This window comes from Rhamphochromis longiceps, linkage group LG3 (genome assembly GCF_057381845.1).
Source record: "Rhamphochromis longiceps isolate RC_006_pf linkage group LG3, R_longiceps_female_GT1.1, whole genome shotgun sequence".
Lineage (NCBI taxonomy): Eukaryota > Metazoa > Chordata > Actinopteri > Cichliformes > Cichlidae > Rhamphochromis > Rhamphochromis longiceps.
The window spans coordinates 70305237-70325176 of NC_140559.1; the positions used below are offsets into that span (position 1 = coordinate 70305237).

Below are 19940 nucleotides of genomic sequence, written 5' to 3' on the forward strand. Positions count from 1 at the left end.
ACAGTAAGATGGAGGCTGCACATGACACCATGACTGAGTTCACAGCTGTTGCTCTGATTCTAACGTTTAAGACTTTTGGCATCGACTCCGTTTTAATAAATGAGTGCTGGGAGGCGTCGTTTGACTTCAGGAGCTCCTGCAATGCTCCTGCGATGCTCCTGCGATGCTCCTGCGATGCTCCTGCGATGCTCTTACTCTGCGGGAGAAAACCAAAAACCAAAAGTAGCAAACATGGAGCGATATGACTCGTTTAGATTTTGGGAAACGTGCATCGACAGGTACAGTGTCCTTTTCCCCGCGTCTTTAAAAATAATTCATGCATAGATCCCCCACTGAGAAAACCCTTTTATATACTTTCTCCTTTGTACACATTTTATATAGAACTATATATAATATCATTTCTCTATATCTATATTTTCAGAAAAACTCTTTCCACACAATAAAAAACAACAATTTAACAAATGCTTCAAACAAAACAACAAAAAGAGAGAAGATGGAAGAAAGAAAATCACGACTGAGGCCAGTTTGGCACTTTGTCATGAGAACATGACAGAACTCTGTTAGTTGACGGTAAATAGCGAAACTCTATTTTTCTTTGGTTTTTCTTCTCCCTCGATGAGAAATGAAACACAGCAGTACTTACTTGGCACCTAAAAATGCTGGTCGAATGAAAGATATCAGTGTTTTCATGGTTATATGTTTAGTGTACGCCTCCCCCCTCCAGACTGCTCAGCAGATCGGGAATTTTTAGAGAAGAGCAGGAAGGAGGCGTGTCAAATGAGAGGAAGAGAGCAGTAATAAAACACGGATGTAGAAAAGAGAAGCATAATGTGCACATAACACACAGGAGATGGAAAAAGAGATGACGCCAACGTAAAAAAGAGAAAACAGCGAGGAGCGAGAGAGCATTCGTCCCTTTGACAAATGTTGGAGGTCTTGAGCCTGGAAACAGCAGACCGTCTTTGAAAACAGTATCTTTGAAAGATCTGAGTCACCCACCCCAAACTGCTCATCTGCTGCTGGACACTTCAGTTGCACCTCCACATGCCACCAGTGGAGGGAGCTGCCAAGTTTCACAGCACATGACGCAGCAGGTGTAGTTGCTTTTGGAGAAAGAAGAGAATAAGAGGACAGAACGAAGGCCCACGTCTAGAGGCCTCCCTTCCAGAGCGGAAGCAGAGCCAGTGTTCCTGGTCCCTAGGTGGCGCTGTGTCGGGCCTGTCCCTACTATACCCTGGTGGTGGAGTGGGGGTGGGGCAGGGTGTTGTTGTGGCCGGTGGAGGGGAATGTGTTGAAGGCGTGAAGAGGCTGCATGCTGGTGATGGTGCTGGGGATCACGGTGATGGTGTTTGGCTTCATCAGCGGCACGTTGTCGGGGGCGCGGCGCAGCGCCAGGGTGTAGTCGGGAGGGCAGGCGGGCCGCAGGATGTCGTGGGGTCGCAGGGGCTCCATGTCGTGGTGAGCGTCGTGCTCCCAATCCTTCATCTGCAGGGACATAATCTCCTCCTCCTGGCTGTGAGCCAGGTCGTTGGCGGGGCCGCCCCGATGAGGGGACAGCCGGTGCCGGCGCATCTCGTGCCGCTTGTCACGCTTGTAGTAAAGGGCGGCGAAGGCCAGGATGTTGAGGAAGAAGAGCGACGCTCCAACTGCAACTGTCACGCTCAGTTCGGTGGAGTAGTCGCGGGTGTGTCTGGGAAAGAGGTCCTGGGGCGGGCGCTCTGAGCCCTCGGGCTCAGGATCTGATGGGAAGGTAGGGTAAGGATGACGAGTGGTTCGAGGAACGTTGTTTCTGGGCCTCATGGCCTGCGGGGGAGCGCGTAGTGGTGGGAAAGAGCACGTCGTGCAGGCTGTGAAGATGAGGGACTAATTCCAGCCAAAAGGCCACTTTGTTAGCTCTGTAGTTGTCTCTGACACGAGGTTTCAAACCGATGTGAAGGTACTGCTTGTCCTTCCAGTTGAACTTGGTCCAGATGACCTCCTCGAAGCGGTTGGGCTTGGTATGAATGAACTTGGTGTCCTGAGGGACGGGCAGGTTGGGGTCCCTGGTGGAGCATAAAGGTTAAACGTTTCAGTTCAAAGTTATATTCAGTCTCCATTATAAGTAACATGTGGCATCAATACACTGAATACAGACAGGAGGCCCATTCTCTGTGCAACCTTTAAACTATCTAAGACCAACCGGCTGCTCTGGGATCTGGATGCTTTTGGTGAACCAGTATGTTCAATTCTTCAAAGCCACACGGAAATTAAACTAGCAACCTAGATTCAAGTATTCAACATGACTAGAAGGCTGTCAGTGAACATACAGTAACGTGTACAGTTTACACTACTGTGACATGAGGCCTACCCAGTCTTTGCGAAGTTAGTCCAGTAAGTCATGACCACAGCGCTCAGCATCACATCGTTCTTGGAGAAGTTGCACGGGAGCAGGTCCGTGGCACCGATCATCGGTACGCCGAACACGTAAGGTATCTCGTCTCCGTGCGCGGCGTCGGCACTCGGGCCGCGTCTCGGTGTGGTAGTGGTGGTAGAACGTGTAAAAGTAAACTGGGGACTGAAACTCAGCATGGAGTTTGGCAGTGGCCACAGCTGGTGCCACCCACTGGTGGTCCGTAAACAGGGCCAACAGAGTCTTCCGCCGCATGTCGCCGTTGTCCCTGTCCGCCCAGTCTGTGTACATGAACTTAATGGTCTCCCTCAGGATGTCTTTGCCTGGTGAAGAAGCACAGGAGGGGACAAAAGGAGGGGGAAGAAAGATAAAAGTGAAAACTGCTAAGAGTAAAGTAACAGCAGTGCAAGACATTTTTTAAGAGATCGGTCTGATCAACAGATATGAAACCAAAGCAAATGTTGGTGAGATGAACCAAGAGCCAGGAAGCGAGTGAGAAATCTAGACAGGAAAAAAACTCTTTCAGATAACAGAAGGAGTGACAGGCAGCAGAGAGGAAGCATGACTGCATTATCCAAACATGTCTGTACTGTGACTGTGGTCCGGCTGTGAGGGGTTCGCAGTAGGGCTGGGCCATATTATACCGTTCACGGTAATACCGGTATAATGTTAGGCAACGATAGGAAAATGAAATATCGCGATAGAATGGGAGTAAACGCGCATGCGCAGTGCCTTTGTTTTCATACGCACATGGCCGATTGTTGAGTGAAACAGATGAACCAGAATTGGTTTGTAAAAATGGTGCAACTTCCGTGATGTGGAACTGGTTTGGTGTTTGTCCGTCAGATACACAACAAAGCACATTTTTTTGCAGAACATGCAAGCGGGCCGTCGTTATTGTCGTATTTGTCGGACTAAGATGCTCTTAAATCTGGGAGTAATCTGGGTCCTAAACTCCGAATTCTTCAGGTCAAACAACACTGCAGCATCACTTAGAGTTAAAAACTGTCTAAATTCTTTCATCTTTAATAAAACGATCAGCATTGCTGCTTTACCAGGTGTAACTATGAAGTTTAACTTCCAGGCATCCATGAAAACAAAAGTTATTACATTTAACGGAGTTAGAAGTTAGCAGGAAGCTAGCGGAAGTTAGCTCGCTAGTTTCGCTAGTTACCTAAGCATGATATTGCATGTTCTGACTGAGAGATTTCTGAAAAAAATCAAACGTACAGCTCTGCTATCACTTCCAACATAAATGAAGACAGGAAACTAAACAGCAGTGACGTTTGTAGGGTTACTGAAGTTGGGCTAGCTGGTATATAATGATGTGCTACGTGATCGCTAGCGACACAGCTATGTTAGCATAACATAAACAGTGAAGCTGGAGGACGAACACTAACACTTTTCCACTTATAAAAGTTAACGTGAAGGTTCTTCATGGTTAGAGACAAATGCAATCGCATGGCAGGATGCTGTAAACGGACCAAACTTCAGTCAGGAGAACAACTGAGATAATCCATCCACAATACGAGGTTAGTCATTAATATACTGCAACAACATGGGAATAGAGCAGCTGCCAGAGAATTCAACATTAATGAATCAATGGTACAGAAGTGGAGGAAGCAAGAAGAATGAGTTTAATAAAGTTTGATTTATCTGACTGCTTTGTTTCACTTAATGTGCCTTATAATCCTGTGCACCTTATGGTCCGAAAAATGCGTACTGCACACTGCAGTTTAATGTTGCAAAGCACCTCTTTTTAACTTCAGTGGATATTATACATGGTTATGCTCAGGATGTGTCAGCCCATTTCTACTGGAAATGCCTTTTGGTTAAACTTTCAGCAAGGAATTTGCATTTGCACTGTTACATTTTTATAAAGCTTTAATGTACATAAAAACCAGCTTCTTGTTTAAGTGAAAATAAATGGAAGGTTGTCTTTTTGCGCTAGTAATGTTGTGGAGTTGTATTTTGTCTCGCATCAATTATATCGTCGGTTATATCGTTATCGCAAATTTTCAAATATATATCGTGATAAATATTTTTGGCCATATCGCCCTGCTCTAGTTCGCAGGCCGATCTGTCAGAAACACCGACACTGAGATTGGGAGCCCACTACCTGGGGGATGATAGCATTACTGCCCACAGAGCCTCAAAGGTTAAGGCGCAGACACGCCGTGATGTGGATGAGTGGCTCTCTTTAGCACGCTTGTCTTGTTTGATGCACTTCACTGGGCTCACATGTTACTGATTCCATTCTTTACTCGCATGTTTTAAACGCTTAAAGCACTTTCACAGGTTTTGATATTCTTTTGAAAATTCATGTGAACTCAAGCTGTCAGAATTGTAATGTAAGCTTTGATAATTGTCCACATTTGTCATTTTGACGATTATCCGTTTATTTTAATGAATACAGCAAACAGAAAAAAACGAACAAATCAACAAACGCGGCTCCTAATAAGACAAAACCTGATGATGCTGCAAAATGCAGTTAAGTGAGAGGAGGCTGTAAAATGGAATAACTGAAAAAGTGGCAGTGTACAGAGGTGGCGTCCTCACCCTCTGGGTAGCCGTAGAGGTTGTCAACAAAGTTGGGGATGGTGTAGTCCAACGCCGCAGCTGAGATGCCGTCGTTGTCCTCACTGTCGTCCACAAACTTCAGCCCCTCTCCCTGGTTCACTCCTATCAAGATGTCATAGTTTAGGAGCTCCCCCTGGTGGAGCAAATAAGGAAGAACATGCTGAGTGCTGGAACAGAGCCTGTGTGCATCACAAGTCTACAACAGGAAGTGCAGCTGAAGCACAGCTTTGTGAATTGGCAGCATTTCATTTCCCAGTAAACAAAATAAAGATTAGCTGTTGCCATGAAATTCCTACTATAAACTGTAAATACTGCAATATATGCAGGGTTCATACACATTTTTAGGGTCAAATTCAAGCACTTTTTAAGCACATTCAAGGTCAATTTTCAAGCTTTTCCAGCACATTACCAAAAAAGAAGCATGTTTCACTTTGCATCACCTCAGTAAGACCTTGTAAAAATTTAAACAAATCATCTGAGGTCGATTTAAATGTCTTTTGTTCCCCTTTTGTTAAAAGAGCAGCACACAAAAATACAGAAAAAGGAAACGGTTGCCTTACATGCATATAGTGTACAAACTCAAAAAAACACATTCCTCTTAAAAATTAAGATGTGCAAATGTGAACAAATCAACTTGTTAGAGATCTTCATCTCCACTGTAAATAAACAACAAGCCAGAGAACAAGAAAACTGCACCAAACACCACAAACACCAACAAATTAATGTCTTCTCATCAGACATTGAAGCTTCTTTCCTGTGTGACATAAAAAATAAGAGACAGATGTTTGTTTTGTCTTTTTAACTAGTTAAGCACCCACGCTCAGTCATCCACCCATTCACGCACACATTCACACACTGGTGATGTAGCTACAGCCACCCTGGGGCGCCACCAGGCCCTCTGACCACCACCAGTAGGCAACGGGTGAAGTGTCTTGCCGGGTGAAGTGTCTTGCCCAAGGACACAACGACCGAGACTGTCCAAGCCGGGGCTCGATTACAAGGCGAACTCCTAACTCTTGAGCCGCGATCGCCCAGTGGGGACATGGGGACATTTCAATTTCCAGCAGGAAGCTCCCCCTTTTTGTTAAACCCTTTAGATCAGGGGTCGGCAACCTGCGGCTCTTTAGTCCTTATAGTGCGGCTCCGCGTGGTTTGTGAAAATAAATTAGCTGAAGTGTATTTTATTTATGTTAGTTCTTTTTTTAACTTGTAGTTCTAAATTGGAAGATTATTGTGATTTTGCAATATACAAATAAAATTATATTTTCTTATTTTTTCATCGCTCAAAATAAGCGTCACACTCGCGGAAGCCGGTGTACCCGGCGAAACGCCGTGCATTTATCGAGCCTTTCAACCCCAGATAGGCCAATTATGGCTCTTTGGCTCTTTGGGTCTTAAAGGTTGCTGACCCCTGCTTTAGATGAACAGAGTTTTTTAATTAAATACATAATCTTTAATAAATGTTCTCTTTTATAAAAAGTAGGATAATTAAAAAAACTTTTATTATACCTCTATTGCGTAGAAAAAAAACTCGTGTTTTCTGTCGTCTGTTATATAATATTAGGGATGTTTGTGACAATTAATTTCTTAATCGGCTGGACTAACCAATAGTCCACAACCAAGAAACACTGAAATTTTAAGTTAAGTTTGAAAGCAGTCTAAAAAAAATACCCCATTCCAAAATGTCTTGTGACAATCTCATTGGCTTAGGGAGTGATGATGTCATAGATCTTAAGAATCTTAAGTCCTTTGATGTTTTTCCTTAAGTAGGGGTGAGAAACAGCAAGTTTTAGTTCGTTTCAGCAGCATCTGTGTTTGCAGCCTACAAAACGTTCACCACAAGCTCTTCAAAGTCATCGTATAGAAACTCCAACATGTTTCCAAGAAAAAAACAACCAATTCAAAAAGATTACGCCGCCTCTCCTTCCTGGCGTGGCCGGCCAATTTCCCCAAATGGCGTCTCATCCTTCCAAAGGGCGTTAGAGGAGAGTAGGAAGGAAAACTACCTTCTCCAGAAAAAAATGCAACAAATTGAAGAAGAGAAACTTCAACTGGAGGACAAATGTAGACGAATGGAAGCCCAAAATAAAGAGCTGGAAGAAAGACAACAGCGCCAGCCGGACATAAAAATTATTAATGAGGGCTGGGGAATCAAGTTTGCTCAGAGCCGAGAGCAGATTGTGCACCTCATTAAAGAAAACAGGCAAAAGAGTGCAGAACTAAAAGAAATGACCAACCAGCTCCAAGACAAGAAAACGATGACTGATAAGATACAACGGGATCTCCAATACATGGACCGAAGGAATCAGCTCCTCCAAAGACAGCTCCATGAAGCTGTGGAAGAAAAGAAAGAATTCCTCCAACAGAAGGAAGAGCAGGACAAAAAGCAACAAGACATGCAGCACGAACTGAAGAGCATGCAGGAAAAATACCGCATGCTGAAAGAAAGCCTGGATGAAACACTGCGCCAAAATTAAGACCTTCTTCAACAGAAAGAGCAACAGCAAGAAAGACTGAAAGAAGGAAAACGTATCGTCCAGGACTTTGAGTCTGAAAATCTAAAACTGCAAGAGTTTTGTAATCAGCTGGAGGACAAAGCAACTAAAGTGGAAGAAGAAAAGGACAAACTGGAGAAACGCTGCTCACAGATGCAGAGAAGGATCGATCAGATAGCGAGAAACAACTCCGAGCTCGTTAAGGGGATTTTGGTGGAATTCAATAACTTGAAGCGTGAAAACACTCAAATGCAGGCGCAAAAACAACAAGAAGACAAAATACATGAAGACCTGCAGCTCACGCTCCAAGAAATCCAGAAAAGAAACGAGCAGTTAGAAGACAAGCACAAAGAGGTCCAACAGAGAAATGCAGACATGCACAAGGTCAAGCTGATACAGGAGGCAACATCCAAACAACTCAAAGACAAGCTTGAAGAACAACAAGCAACATTGGAAGAGGTGGAACAAAGATGTGAGAAACTTGAAGAACAAAACGCAGAAACCATCGATGAGCTGAGAAATCTCATCCTGGAGAAAAAAGCGCTCGTGGAAAAGTGCATGAAAAAAAAGAAAAAATGGTTCCACTTGTTCCGGAGGAGAGACGCTACTGCTTCCTCACCTGATGTAGCCTCGTCTTGCTCCACCTCTGTTAAACCCCCAACCAGTCCCGGCCGTTGACTGTCCCCTCCTGAGCCTGGTTCTGCCAGAGGTTCCTGCCCGTTTAAAGGCAGTTTTTCCTCCCCACTGTCGCCAAGTGCTTGCTCAGAGGGGATTGTTGGGCTTTTCTCTCCTCTGCCTTGTTTCTTCATTTACTTGCTTGTTTAACTTTTTTCAACTTATCTAAATAATAAACCAATTAAATTTATCCTTTGAGTATTTTTCATCTCATCTTTACAGAATCTTTCCAAAACATTTTCAAACATTCAGATCTGTCTTTTATTTTCTTCTTGAAGCCTCATAAATGGTGAACTAAAAACCCGGAACATGGTTTGAAACATAGTTTCAGCTGAAACTGGCATAACATGCTGTGTGTGTGTGTGTGTGTGTGTGTGTGTGTGTGTGTGTGTGTGTGTGTGTGTGTGTGTGTGTGTGTGTGTGTGTGTGTGTGTGTGTGTGACAGGGTATCACTAGTTAGGTCATCATGTTTAGACTCATTCACTCCAAAATTATTTAGACCAAATCTTTAAAACAGTGTCATTTCATACACATTTTCAATTCACTTCAATCGCACAAATGCAGAAATAATTATTTGCAGTATCTTATTTATTATGAGAATGTCATGCCTGATCATTTGTACCTACACCACCAAAAATGGGGGCAAAAGGGAGGAGATCATGTTTAATCGGTTATAAGAAAAGGTCAGAAATATAAGTGCCGACATGAGCAGTGTCCACAGAAACCTCTGACTCTCAGCTCAAAGCTCATATAAACCATTTCTACAACCAGCAAACAAACAAAGACACCGAACAGTTAAAAGAGCAGTGACGTCACCACGAATCTGTGGTCAGGTAATATCCATGTTTTGATTGATGATTTTCTGGAGTTAAATGTGAACCGAAGCATATTTTGGGTGTTATATGCTATTAAATACTTTTTAATTTATTTAAAAGTATTTAATAGCATATAACACCCAAAACATGCTGGGTGTGGAAATAAGAAAATCTAAATTTCCTCTGTTTGAGTCACAGTAACTTTGACATAGTAACATTTGCAGTAAGTCCTAAATGTTCACCTTTAAAATCCCTCCCTCTGTTCATTTTGCCCACATCATGTTTCAGTGGTTGGCCTCAGGTTCTTCAGCTTCCTGACAGTCTGAAGTCAGCTGACAGAGTTTCACCTGCTAAATACACAGAAAATCTTGTTAAAGCCGCACAGTTTGCCCAACAGTAATATTCCCATTAAGCCCTTTCTAAACACTTTATAACAATGTGTCATCACTAAATTATAAACTTCTTCTCCAAATCTGCACGACTGCACTTAGTCACAGACTTTATTTAATTGTCCTGCGGCTGCTATCATATATTTGACCAAACAGTTCTTCTCACACAGTCACAGATATATTTCTCTCAATGCAAACTTCACTCATGTCTCAGACAGGAAACTTGAGTTTTTCTTTTTTTTCTGTCCCCACTCATTCAACTAATTTGCATATTGAGTCACATCTCGAGAAGTTGCCCTGACAACAGAAATGCATATTCAAAACATTGCTGCATAATTCAATTATTATTATTTTATTTTTATTTCTACAGTCGTCACTTCTTTTGCTCAATCAGCTGGAAACCACTTCTAATTCACTATTTTAAACCTGCTTTAAGCTTCTAATCACTGGTTGGTCCTCCCAGTCTCTTTTTCCTTGTCACAAAAGTCGCTCTATTGTCCTGCAACTTCCTGAGTTATTCCTCAGCTTCAGCCTTTAAGTGTGTTAAATCTACACCATTCAGCATTTATGTCATGTATTCACATTCATGAGTGTAAGCATGTCTTCATTGCGTGTATGTTGTGTGTTCATATTAATATTGAGTGTAAGCTGGTCTTCGTTGCCTCGATGTGTTTTTATAATCAGATTTAATTCCTGCATCTTTGCGCTGAACTGTGGATTCAAACTGTCTCACTTCTGATTCTCTCCAAAAATAATTTCACATGTGACAATTTCTACATGTGTGTTTTCTATTTTTCTATTCATTTATGTATTATTAGTTTATTTATTTCTTTATCTCTCTCTCTTTCTTTTTTTATTTACCTTTCTGTTGTGATGCTCTGGATGTTTCTAAACCCACAAATTCAGCCTCAATTTTCAACCCAACTTTCCTATGCTGTCACTTTAACACGTCCAACCTTCACCTCTCACCGGTCCTCGTCCCCTCTTCTCTCAACTTCCTGTGTGGCCTCCCAAATCAAACACAGGCCCAAATCAGCTGTTTCTTCTTCTCTCTTCCTCTTTTCAGTCTTTTCTTGGCGCTTAACTCCCAGCATGGCAAATATGAACTCAGACAGTCCCATCCAGTGGTTTCACACAGTCATGTCACTGGTACACTTTCCAGCTTGTAATTCAGAGCGCATGTTTCCATCAACATACATGCTGCTGGACCCTTCAGTGTTTTAGGTCAGGTGCACTGTCTTTTTGCCTGCAGTTAATTCTTCAAGTCCACGGTGTTGTTCTGTCTGTCTTCTGTCTTCATCAGGAGATTAACTGTCCTTTAAGCTTCTTCTTCTCAGGATAAGGACAGGATGAGAGGTGAAGCTGTGACATTTTAAACCAAAGCCTGTTTTCCTCCCAATTCTGTTAATCTATCATTTTTCTGCTGTATTCTTCCAGGAGGTTGAGCAAGTCCATGGCACCTGTATTAACACACTAAGACATTTATTTAATATCATTTTCATTACTATTACTTTGCACTTTCATTCTCTAATTCCTCTGTTTTCATTTTGAAACGTCTCTCACAAGCTCACAAGCTATATTCAGACTTCCTGCTTCACTTCCTGCCAGACACACACTGCGATTGGTTTATAAAGGCCTCTCTTATTAAAATACATAAAACAATCTAATCAGAAAATAAGCACTAAGAATATATATTTATCTTGTAACATTGTTTAAGTTAATGAACAATTGTGTTGAAAACTGAGATTACAATATCAATCAAGATAATTATAATGATGGTTTTTGCTGTAATTAATTGTTGTAATTAATGTTGATGTTTACATGATCAAAATAACTTGAACACAAACACAAACAAACAAAGAGGAAGACCGCACCGGAAGGAAAAAACTACAAGTCCCAGCATCCTCTGTGTTTAGGGCGCAGCAGTGAAAGTGAAAGTATTGAGCCTCCGTTCAGAGCAGCAGGAGGAGGAAGGTGGAGCTGAGGCAGGTGAGTGTTTACATGAATATGTTTCTTCTTATGACATAAAATAATTCCACGCTGTTCGTGTCTGTGGGTGAAATGTGAGGCCGGTCGGCTCCTCTGAGCGCTGGTTTCCTGTAAGTAGAGAGGAAGTGAGTTTAGCTGAGCCTCCGTTTAGTGTGAGAGAGCAGGAGGAGAGTGAGAGCTGTGCTGAGGCAGGGTGAGTGTTAACACCGCTCTGACATTACTGTGTCTCTGTGGCGGGAACAACAGGCTCCGTCAGTGGAGGCAAAAATAATCAGACTTTGGTTTTTCAAAGGAAACAACTTTATGGAAGTTCCCGCACGCTCATTGGATAACGAGGTGTCAATCTCAAGTTATTAGCCAATGAGCGTGCGGATTCACAGAAAGACCCGCCTTTATCACGGGACTTTAAAAACTACAATGGCGACAGAAACTCCGTGAGTAGAGTTCAGGGTGACGTTATGAAACTGTGACGTTTGAGCCACTTCCCGTTGATCGTGAAACTGATGGTTTCTGGTTTCTGGTGTTTGGGTCTGTTTTTCTGTATTTATGCAGATAAAGTGTAAACTCAGATGAATTATACCATCAAATGTTAAAGGAAAATATCAGGATGAGTGTCTGTGAGCTGAGAAGGACGTGAAGCGAGCAGTTTATCCCAGAGCTGAAGCTGCTCTGTGTGCAGAGATGAGCTCAGATTCCTGCTGTGATTGATCAACAGTCACAGAAATGTAGACTTGTAGTTATTACTGCAGTATGGTCACAGCAGATACTGATAAACATGTATTATGAGGATGGATGATCAAGTTTCTCACTCTCTCCTTTAAATCTCAGTTTTTTCTTCTTCACAGTTTATCTGTTAATTTATTAATGAATAACACTGAAAGAGTTTCTGTTATATTTCCCCTTGAACATCAGCTTATTAGGGCGGCATTAGGAAATAGCCCCCCTCCAAAGAATGAATAAATGAATGATGATAATAATAAAATGATTCAAAAGCAGAGCTCAGAGTGGTAGAATGGTCAAACATGGATCCACGGGTGGTTCAACTGCATTTGGTGACGTGACCAAAGCAAATCTTTCAAATAATCCCACCATCAACGGGATGTTGTCTCCTTTACTACGGTTACTTTACTTGGTCACCGTGTGAATTTCTTTGAAATGAACCAAATTCTTTTATTTGTTGGTTGTTGCATATTTAACCTCTACAGTCAGGAAAGGAGGAGATGAGGCCTCAACAATGTTGGGTTGTAGCTGTGCTTCAGGTTAGAGTGAGTGTCCATGGAATAAATGTAAGTCAGTGAACTGGAAACATGACTGTGTTCAAACTTTGTTTCCTTTTTATAATGAGTCTAATCAAAGGTGGACAGAAGTATCTCCACTGTGACTTTTCTGTGTCACCATCAGAGCTTCTGCACAGTGTTTCTGGGGCAGATAACATTGCAGCATTATGGAGACATTATGGAGACAAAAAGAAAAGCGTCTGGACTTCTTTAAGTTAAACTTAAAGAAGTCCAGACGCTTTTCTTGGACTGTTCAGTGTTGAGTCTCATTCACACACTCCCTCAGACTCTTCACACACTGATTTCCTGACATAAACACACTCCTGTGTGCTTCACACACACACTGAGGACCATCTACAGACTGTGAGCTCCGTCTTCTTTGTCTTTGGAGCCGAACTCTGACAAAGTTAGGAACAAAACTTTCTCCAGCGTGTGAACTTTCCTCCTAGACTCAGTCTGAGCAGTCAGACCACATATTTCTACAGCAGCACATGAAGGTGTGGCTCACACACACACAGGTGAAGGAAACAGCTGCAGTATTAAAAACTGCTTCACTGTCTACAAATATATGAACTGAATGTTTCTTTCAGGCTGTAAAAACCTTATTTATCCTCCATTACAGTCCTGCATTCAGAGCATTACTTCTGTTATATTAGTACATGTATTTTATTCTGATGAACACATGAAACTCTGAGCTGGATTGAATCCATTGAATCAGAGTCCAGGACTCAGACTAAACACACTGAATGTGTCCTGAGCTCGGCCGCTGTTCCACAGTAACTGCTGTCAGAGTCACTGTTACTGAGTTAGCTTAGCTAGCAGAGCAGCTAGCAGTTAGAGTATGAACTCTGTAAGCAGTCAGCTCGGTCCTGGACATGGTTACTGACATAAAGCTGCTCTCTGCAGCCATGTTTGACCTGCTGCTTTGTAGGACTACAGTAATGGAGGATTTGGAGGCTGAACTGGGCTCTGTGACACTTTTTGTAGTGAACTGATGAAAGCTGCGTCTCAGATGGATGTTAGTCCAACACATCAGACACGACCTCTGCAGCTCTCAGTTGATGTGCACATGAATGATTTGTGTTTCCTCTGCAGGTGAAGGTAGAAAGTGTGTGTGAGCTGATGTGAACTGAGCAGCATGGATCAGTGTGAGGACAGAGAGGAGGGAGTCCCTCCCTCTAAAAGCACTCTGTGTGGGGAACATGAGAGCCAGACCAAAGCTCAGAGGTGAGATGACCATCTCTAACTGTCCATGACTCTTCTCCATGTCACAGCTCAGCACTCACATCACTGCTCCATCATTATTCACACTCATACCTCTGTGTGTGTTGTTTTAAAGCCCAGAGCTGTGGGGCGTACCAGGCTCAGCTGGACATAACCCTGAAACTAATCCAGAGCCTGGACCTGAACCCAGCTGTGTTTCCTTAAAGAGCAACGAGTCGAAGGGTGTTATTGTAAACTTTAACAAAAGACTGTTATGTGACAAAGAGTAAGTACATTATTTTTATGAGATTGTTCATCATGTCTTTAATTTAATGTTTCCAGTTTTTCCTTCCTGTCTCATGAAGCTGTGACATTTATTGTTTTTCTTTTAGGATCAATAAGAGGCCAGAATCTCCTGGACCTGAACCCAGCTGTGTTTCCTTAAAGAGCAACAGGTCGAAGGATGCTGCTGTAAACTTTAAAGGCTGTTCTTCTGCTGCTGAGAGGTAATGTGTGTCTAGATGTTGTTCCTGACTCTGTATTTCTGAATAAATCCTCATGTTTAATATCAGCTCAGCTCTTTTTCACACACATTTCTATGTTGGTATGTGAAGCGGTGTGTGTTGGAGTGTTTCCACAAACACAGCAGTCAGAGTGGAAAGAGTGGATGTTGTAGGAGGTGTTTGTGTAGTGAAGAGGCTGAGTGTCTGTAGGACTCCAGCTGCTCCAGCAGGTGTCTCCTTTGTGCTTTGCTTCAAACACAGTGTAGGGAGGAGCTTCCACTCAGGTGTTTCAGGTGTTGCTGGATGGAGGAGGACAAATAGTTTTTCCCTTCAGTGACACTTCAGCAGCTCAATGTTCTGGGAGATGTTTGTCTTTATGAAGGTTTATGGATTCTTGTTCTTACTTTGGTTAAACTGAGCAATACATTTTCCATCTAACATTTAAAGTAAATTTCCAGGTGAATAAAAGATCTGCAGCTGCAGCCTCTGTGATGTTTCACAGTCTGAAAGTAACAAATTCAACCAGAGTTCAAACAAAGGCTTAATATACGTGTGTGTTTGATATAATGCCAACAAGTACAAACAGGTGTTCTTACAGGTCTTAATCACAGAGGTCTGATAAGTCTGGTGACTTTCACACTCAGCAATTTTGCTGCCTTTTATTTTATATTGGCCTTTTTAAAGCCCTTCAAAGTCTCCCACATTCATACAGAGCTTTTAACACCAAACTCCTTTACAGTCCTTCTCCTCTCACACACGATCACACGACTGATTTGTCTGCAGCAGCTGTGTTACTGCTAGTATTTTATTATGTGTGTAATCTCCTCATATTGTTCCTGTGGTTTAGTTTGACGTCCTTCTGCAAACTCAGCTGCTCTGTTGCTGATACACGTCTCCATGAATATGATTGATCAGATGCTGCCAACACCATGTGTTTCATGTGAGCGTTCAGATAAAGGAAAGAGACCCTGCTAATGTTGGACTCACTTCTTAGTGTAGATCCCAGGAGGAAGTTCAACATAGCCATTCTTTGTGCTAGCTCGACCAAACCTGAGACCACAGTGCAGGATAATGATCATCATCTGTCTCTGTCAAGGACATTTAAAATCCACAAATAACAAACATAATTATATTTGATCATTAAAAATATGTTTTCACTTAAAAAAGCATGAGCACACTGGTGGATTACAGAAACATGAAAACTGGTTAACAGTAAAGTTAATTTAGGTGTAAACAAAGTGTCAAACATACTTAAGTAGAAGGACTGATGTTTGTGTTAAAATACCCTCTTAAAGCTGAAATACTGATTCAACTTCTTTCTCCAAAAGTTGATTCTGTTCATCTGGACGTAGCGTTTTGTGGGAGAAACATTTCGTCTCTCATCCAGGTGACTCCTTCAGTCTCAGCTGACTGCAGGATTCAATCTTATAAACAGGACATTTGCATAATGACTGAAACCTGCCCACTGAAGGAACAATGGGCTGTGAGGTCAGTTCCTTAATCTTAATTATGCAATTCTCATGACCATTGATCAACAACCACTGATCAATGGTCATGAGTACCATTCACAGAGAGTTGGGGAATGGCTGCAATCACAGCATGTAAGATGGTGACAGATGTACCCTTAGGCCCCCTCCTCAATTCAGAGATGGTCTTTCCCTTTTCACGTAAATGGCCTCCTTGACTCCGCCTTCAAACCAGCGTTCCTCCCTGTTACATCCTCATCATTGAAAGAGTGTCCACTGGCCTGTAGGTGTAAATAGACTGCAGAGTCCTGGCCTGACGAGGTGGCTCTTCTGTGTTGTAGCCAGAGGTTGTTTGGTTTCCCCGATGTATAAATCCTGCCAATCGTCCTGCACTTAACAGCGTACACTATGTTACTCTGTTTGTGTCGGGGGACCCGATCCTTGGGGTGGACCAGTTTTTGGCGCAGCGTGTTTTGGGGTTTAAAAGCCACAGAGACCCAGTGTTTAGAAAAAATGCGACTCAGCTGCTCCGACACTCCTGACACATATGGGATAGCTACAGGTTTTCTCTTAGGCAGCGGTTGTCCTTCTCTCCTGGATCGACTGGAACTTTCTTTAGGAGCCTTTCCAGCTTTGACAAAAGTCCAGCTGGGACACATTTACGCTACGTCCAGATGAAGAGAATCAACTTTTGGAGATTTACTTTCCTGGATGATTGAGAATGCATCAAGACGTTCCTCCTAAAGTGTTATTCAGAAAAATGACAAAAAAAGTTTTAAAAATAAGGATTAAAATATTAAAAACTATGTTTTTGAGTTTCCTGATGTAGCACAAAAATATATGAACATAACTGTATATAGGACAGATATTTCACGGTTCTTTTAGGCAGCACCAAAAAACAAAAAGACTATTTTTAAGCTGTCTGAGGTAGTGAGTCAACATGTCACACTGGGTCAAAGGTCAGGGAGTAAAAGTGTGTTTTAAAGGAGGTTTAAAAGCAGCGAGTGAAGGAGCCTGTCGAGGTAAATCGTTCCATAACTGATCAAATTCAGTTGGTGGACCTCTGTGTGAAATCAAGCATCTGGTTCGCAGAGAGGATAACCCTCACATGGGCTGTACAACATTATATAGGGAGACATTGTATTTTTATTTTATTTTTTATTCCTATTTATTCTATTTATCCCCTTTGTATATTTTATTTATATTTGTCTCTGTATTTATATGTGTGTGTGTGTGTGTGTGTGTGTGTATATATATATATATATATATATATATATATATATATATATATACATACATATACAGTGGGGCAAAAAAGTATTTAGTCAGCCACCGATTGTGCAAGTTCCCCCACCTAAAATGATGACAGAGGTCAGTAATTTGCACCAGAGGTACACTTCAGCTGTGAGAGACAGAATGTGAAAAAAAAATCCATGAATCCACATGGTAGGATTTGTAAAGAATTTATTCGTAAATTAGGGTGGAAAATAAGTATTTGGTCACCTCAAACAAGGAAAATCTCTGGCTCTCACAGACCTGTAACGTCTTCTGTAAGAAGCTTTTCTGTCCCCCACTCGTTACCTGTATGAATGGCACCTGTTTGAACTCATCATCTGTATAAAAGACACCTGTCCACAGCCTCAAACAGTCAGAATCCAAACTCCGCCATGGCCAAGACCAAAGAGCTTTCGAAGGACACCAGGAAAAGTATTGTAGACCTGCACCAGACTGGGAAGAGTGAATCTACACTAGGCAAGCAGCTTGGTGTGAAAAAATCAACTGTGGGAGCAATCATCAGAAAATGGAAGACATACAAGACCACTGATAATCTCCCTCGATCTGGGGCTCCACGCAAGATCTCATCCCGTGGGGTCAAAATGATCATGAGAACGGTGAGCAAAGATCCCAGAACCACACAGGGGGACCTGGTGAATGACCTGCAGAGAGCTGGGACCAAAGTAACAAAGGTCACCATCAGTAACACACTACAACAGCAGGGAATCAAATCCCGCAGTGCCAGACGTGTTCCGCTGCTGAAGCCAGTGCATGTCCAGGCCCGTCTGAAGTTTGCCAGAGAGCACATGGATGATACAGCAGAGGATTGGGAGAATGTCATGTGGTCAGATGAAACCAAAGTAGAACTTTTTGGTATAAACTCAACTCGTCGTGTTTGGAGGAAGAAGAATACTGAGTTGCATCCCAAGAACACCATACCTACTGTAAAGCATGGGGGTGGAAACATCATGCTATGGGGCTGTTTTTCTGCCAAGGGGACAGGACGACTGATCCGTGTTAAGGACAGAATGAATGGGGCCATGTATCGTGAGATTTTGAGCCAAAACCTCCTTCCATCAGTGAGAACTTTGAAGATGAAATGAGGCTGGGTCTTCCAACATGACAATGATCCAAAACACACCGCCCGGGCAACAAAGGAGTGGCTCCGTAAGAAGCATTTGAAAGTCCTGGAGTGGCCTAGCCAGTCTCCAGACCTCAACCCCATAGAAAATCTGTGGCGGGAGTTGAAAGTCCGTGTTGCTCGGCGACAGCCCCAAAACATCACTGCTCTCGAGAAGATCTGCATGGAGGAATGGGCCAAAATACCAGCTACTGTGTGTGCAAACCTGGTAAAGACCTATAGTAAACGTTTGACCTCTGTTATTGCCAACAAAGGTTATGTTACAAAGTATTGAGTTGTATTTTTGTTATTGACCAAATACTTATTTTCCACCCTGATTTACGAATAAATTCTTTACAAATCCTACCATGTGAATTCATGGATTTTTTTTTTCACATTCTGTCTCTCACAGTTGAAGTGTACCTCTGGTGCAAATTACTGACCTCTGTCATCATTTTAGGTGGGAGAACTTGCACAATCGGTGGCTGACTAAATACTTTTTTGCCCCACTGTATATATGTATGTATATATATATATATATATATATATATATATATATATATATATAAAACAATTCTGTAACTGTAACTTCGGTCGTTGTTGTGCTTTTTGGAAGTCGAATTTCCCAGAGGAACCCACCCGAGGGATTAATAAAGTTCTATCTTATCTTATCTCTTATCTTATCTTAAAAACAGAGTTTATCGTAGCCATCGCTCTCTCGCATGGACGTGGCAGTCTTGCTGTCTGCTGCGAATCCTCCCCGTACCTCCGTGACCTCGTCTGGTATCTGCTCCCTCCTCTGTAAGAGACAGTAAAGGAAAACACGTCTCTGCCTAGTCTTGAAAATCTAATCTTATCATCCATTGTTCTTCTAGGGCCTCTTCTTCTTGTGGCCTCAGCTAACTGCTAATATTTAAATGGCTAACATTAACATGTGTGCCAGCCAGGTTAACATTTATGATGACCTATGATTAATTAACTGATGTTGAAACTGGAGCTTTACTGACCTCTGAAATTCCTCCTAAAGTGTTATTCAGTGTTGTGACAGTCAGCTGCTTCAGCTGCTGCTGGGATGGGCTGTGGCAAAGAGAACAGAGAAAATCTAAATCAGAGTTTTTCTCTGAATTAAAAGCAAGGAAACAACAATATATTCTACATGGTGAAACTGATGGTTTCTGGTGTTTGGGTCTGTTTTTCTGTATTTATGCAGATAAAGTGTAAACTCAGATGAATTATACCATCAAATGTTAAAGGAAAATATCAGGATGAGTGTCTGTGAGCTGAGAAGGACGTGAAGCGAGCAGTTTATCCCAGAGCTGAAGCTGCTCTGTGTGCAGAGATGAGCTCAGATTCCTGCTGTGATTGATCAACAGTCACAGAAATGTAGACTTGTAGTTATTACTGCAGTATGGTCACAGCAGATACTGATAAACATGTATTATGAGGATGGATGATCAAGTTTCTCACTCTCTCCTTTAAATCTCAGTTTTTTCTTCTTCACAGTTTATCTGTTAATTTATTAATGAATAACACTGAAAGAGTTTCTGTTATATTTCCCCTTGAACATCAGCTTATTAGGGCGGCATTAGGAAATAGCCCCCCTCCAAAGAATGAATAAATGAATGATGATAATAATAAAATTATTCAAAAGCAGAGCTCAGAGTGGTAGAATGGTCAAACATGGATCCACGGGTGGTTCAACTGCATTTGGTGACGTGACTAAAGCAAATCTTTCAAATAATCCCACCATCAACGGGATGTTGT

At 42.2% G+C, this 19940-nt stretch overlaps 1 pseudogene; it reads right to left on the reverse strand.

Moving 5' to 3' along the window:
- Positions 1–773: 773 nt before the first annotated feature.
- On the reverse strand, positions 774–6845 carry LOC146676605 (neuroligin-2-like; annotated as a pseudogene).
- Positions 6846–19940: the final 13095 nt, after the last annotated feature.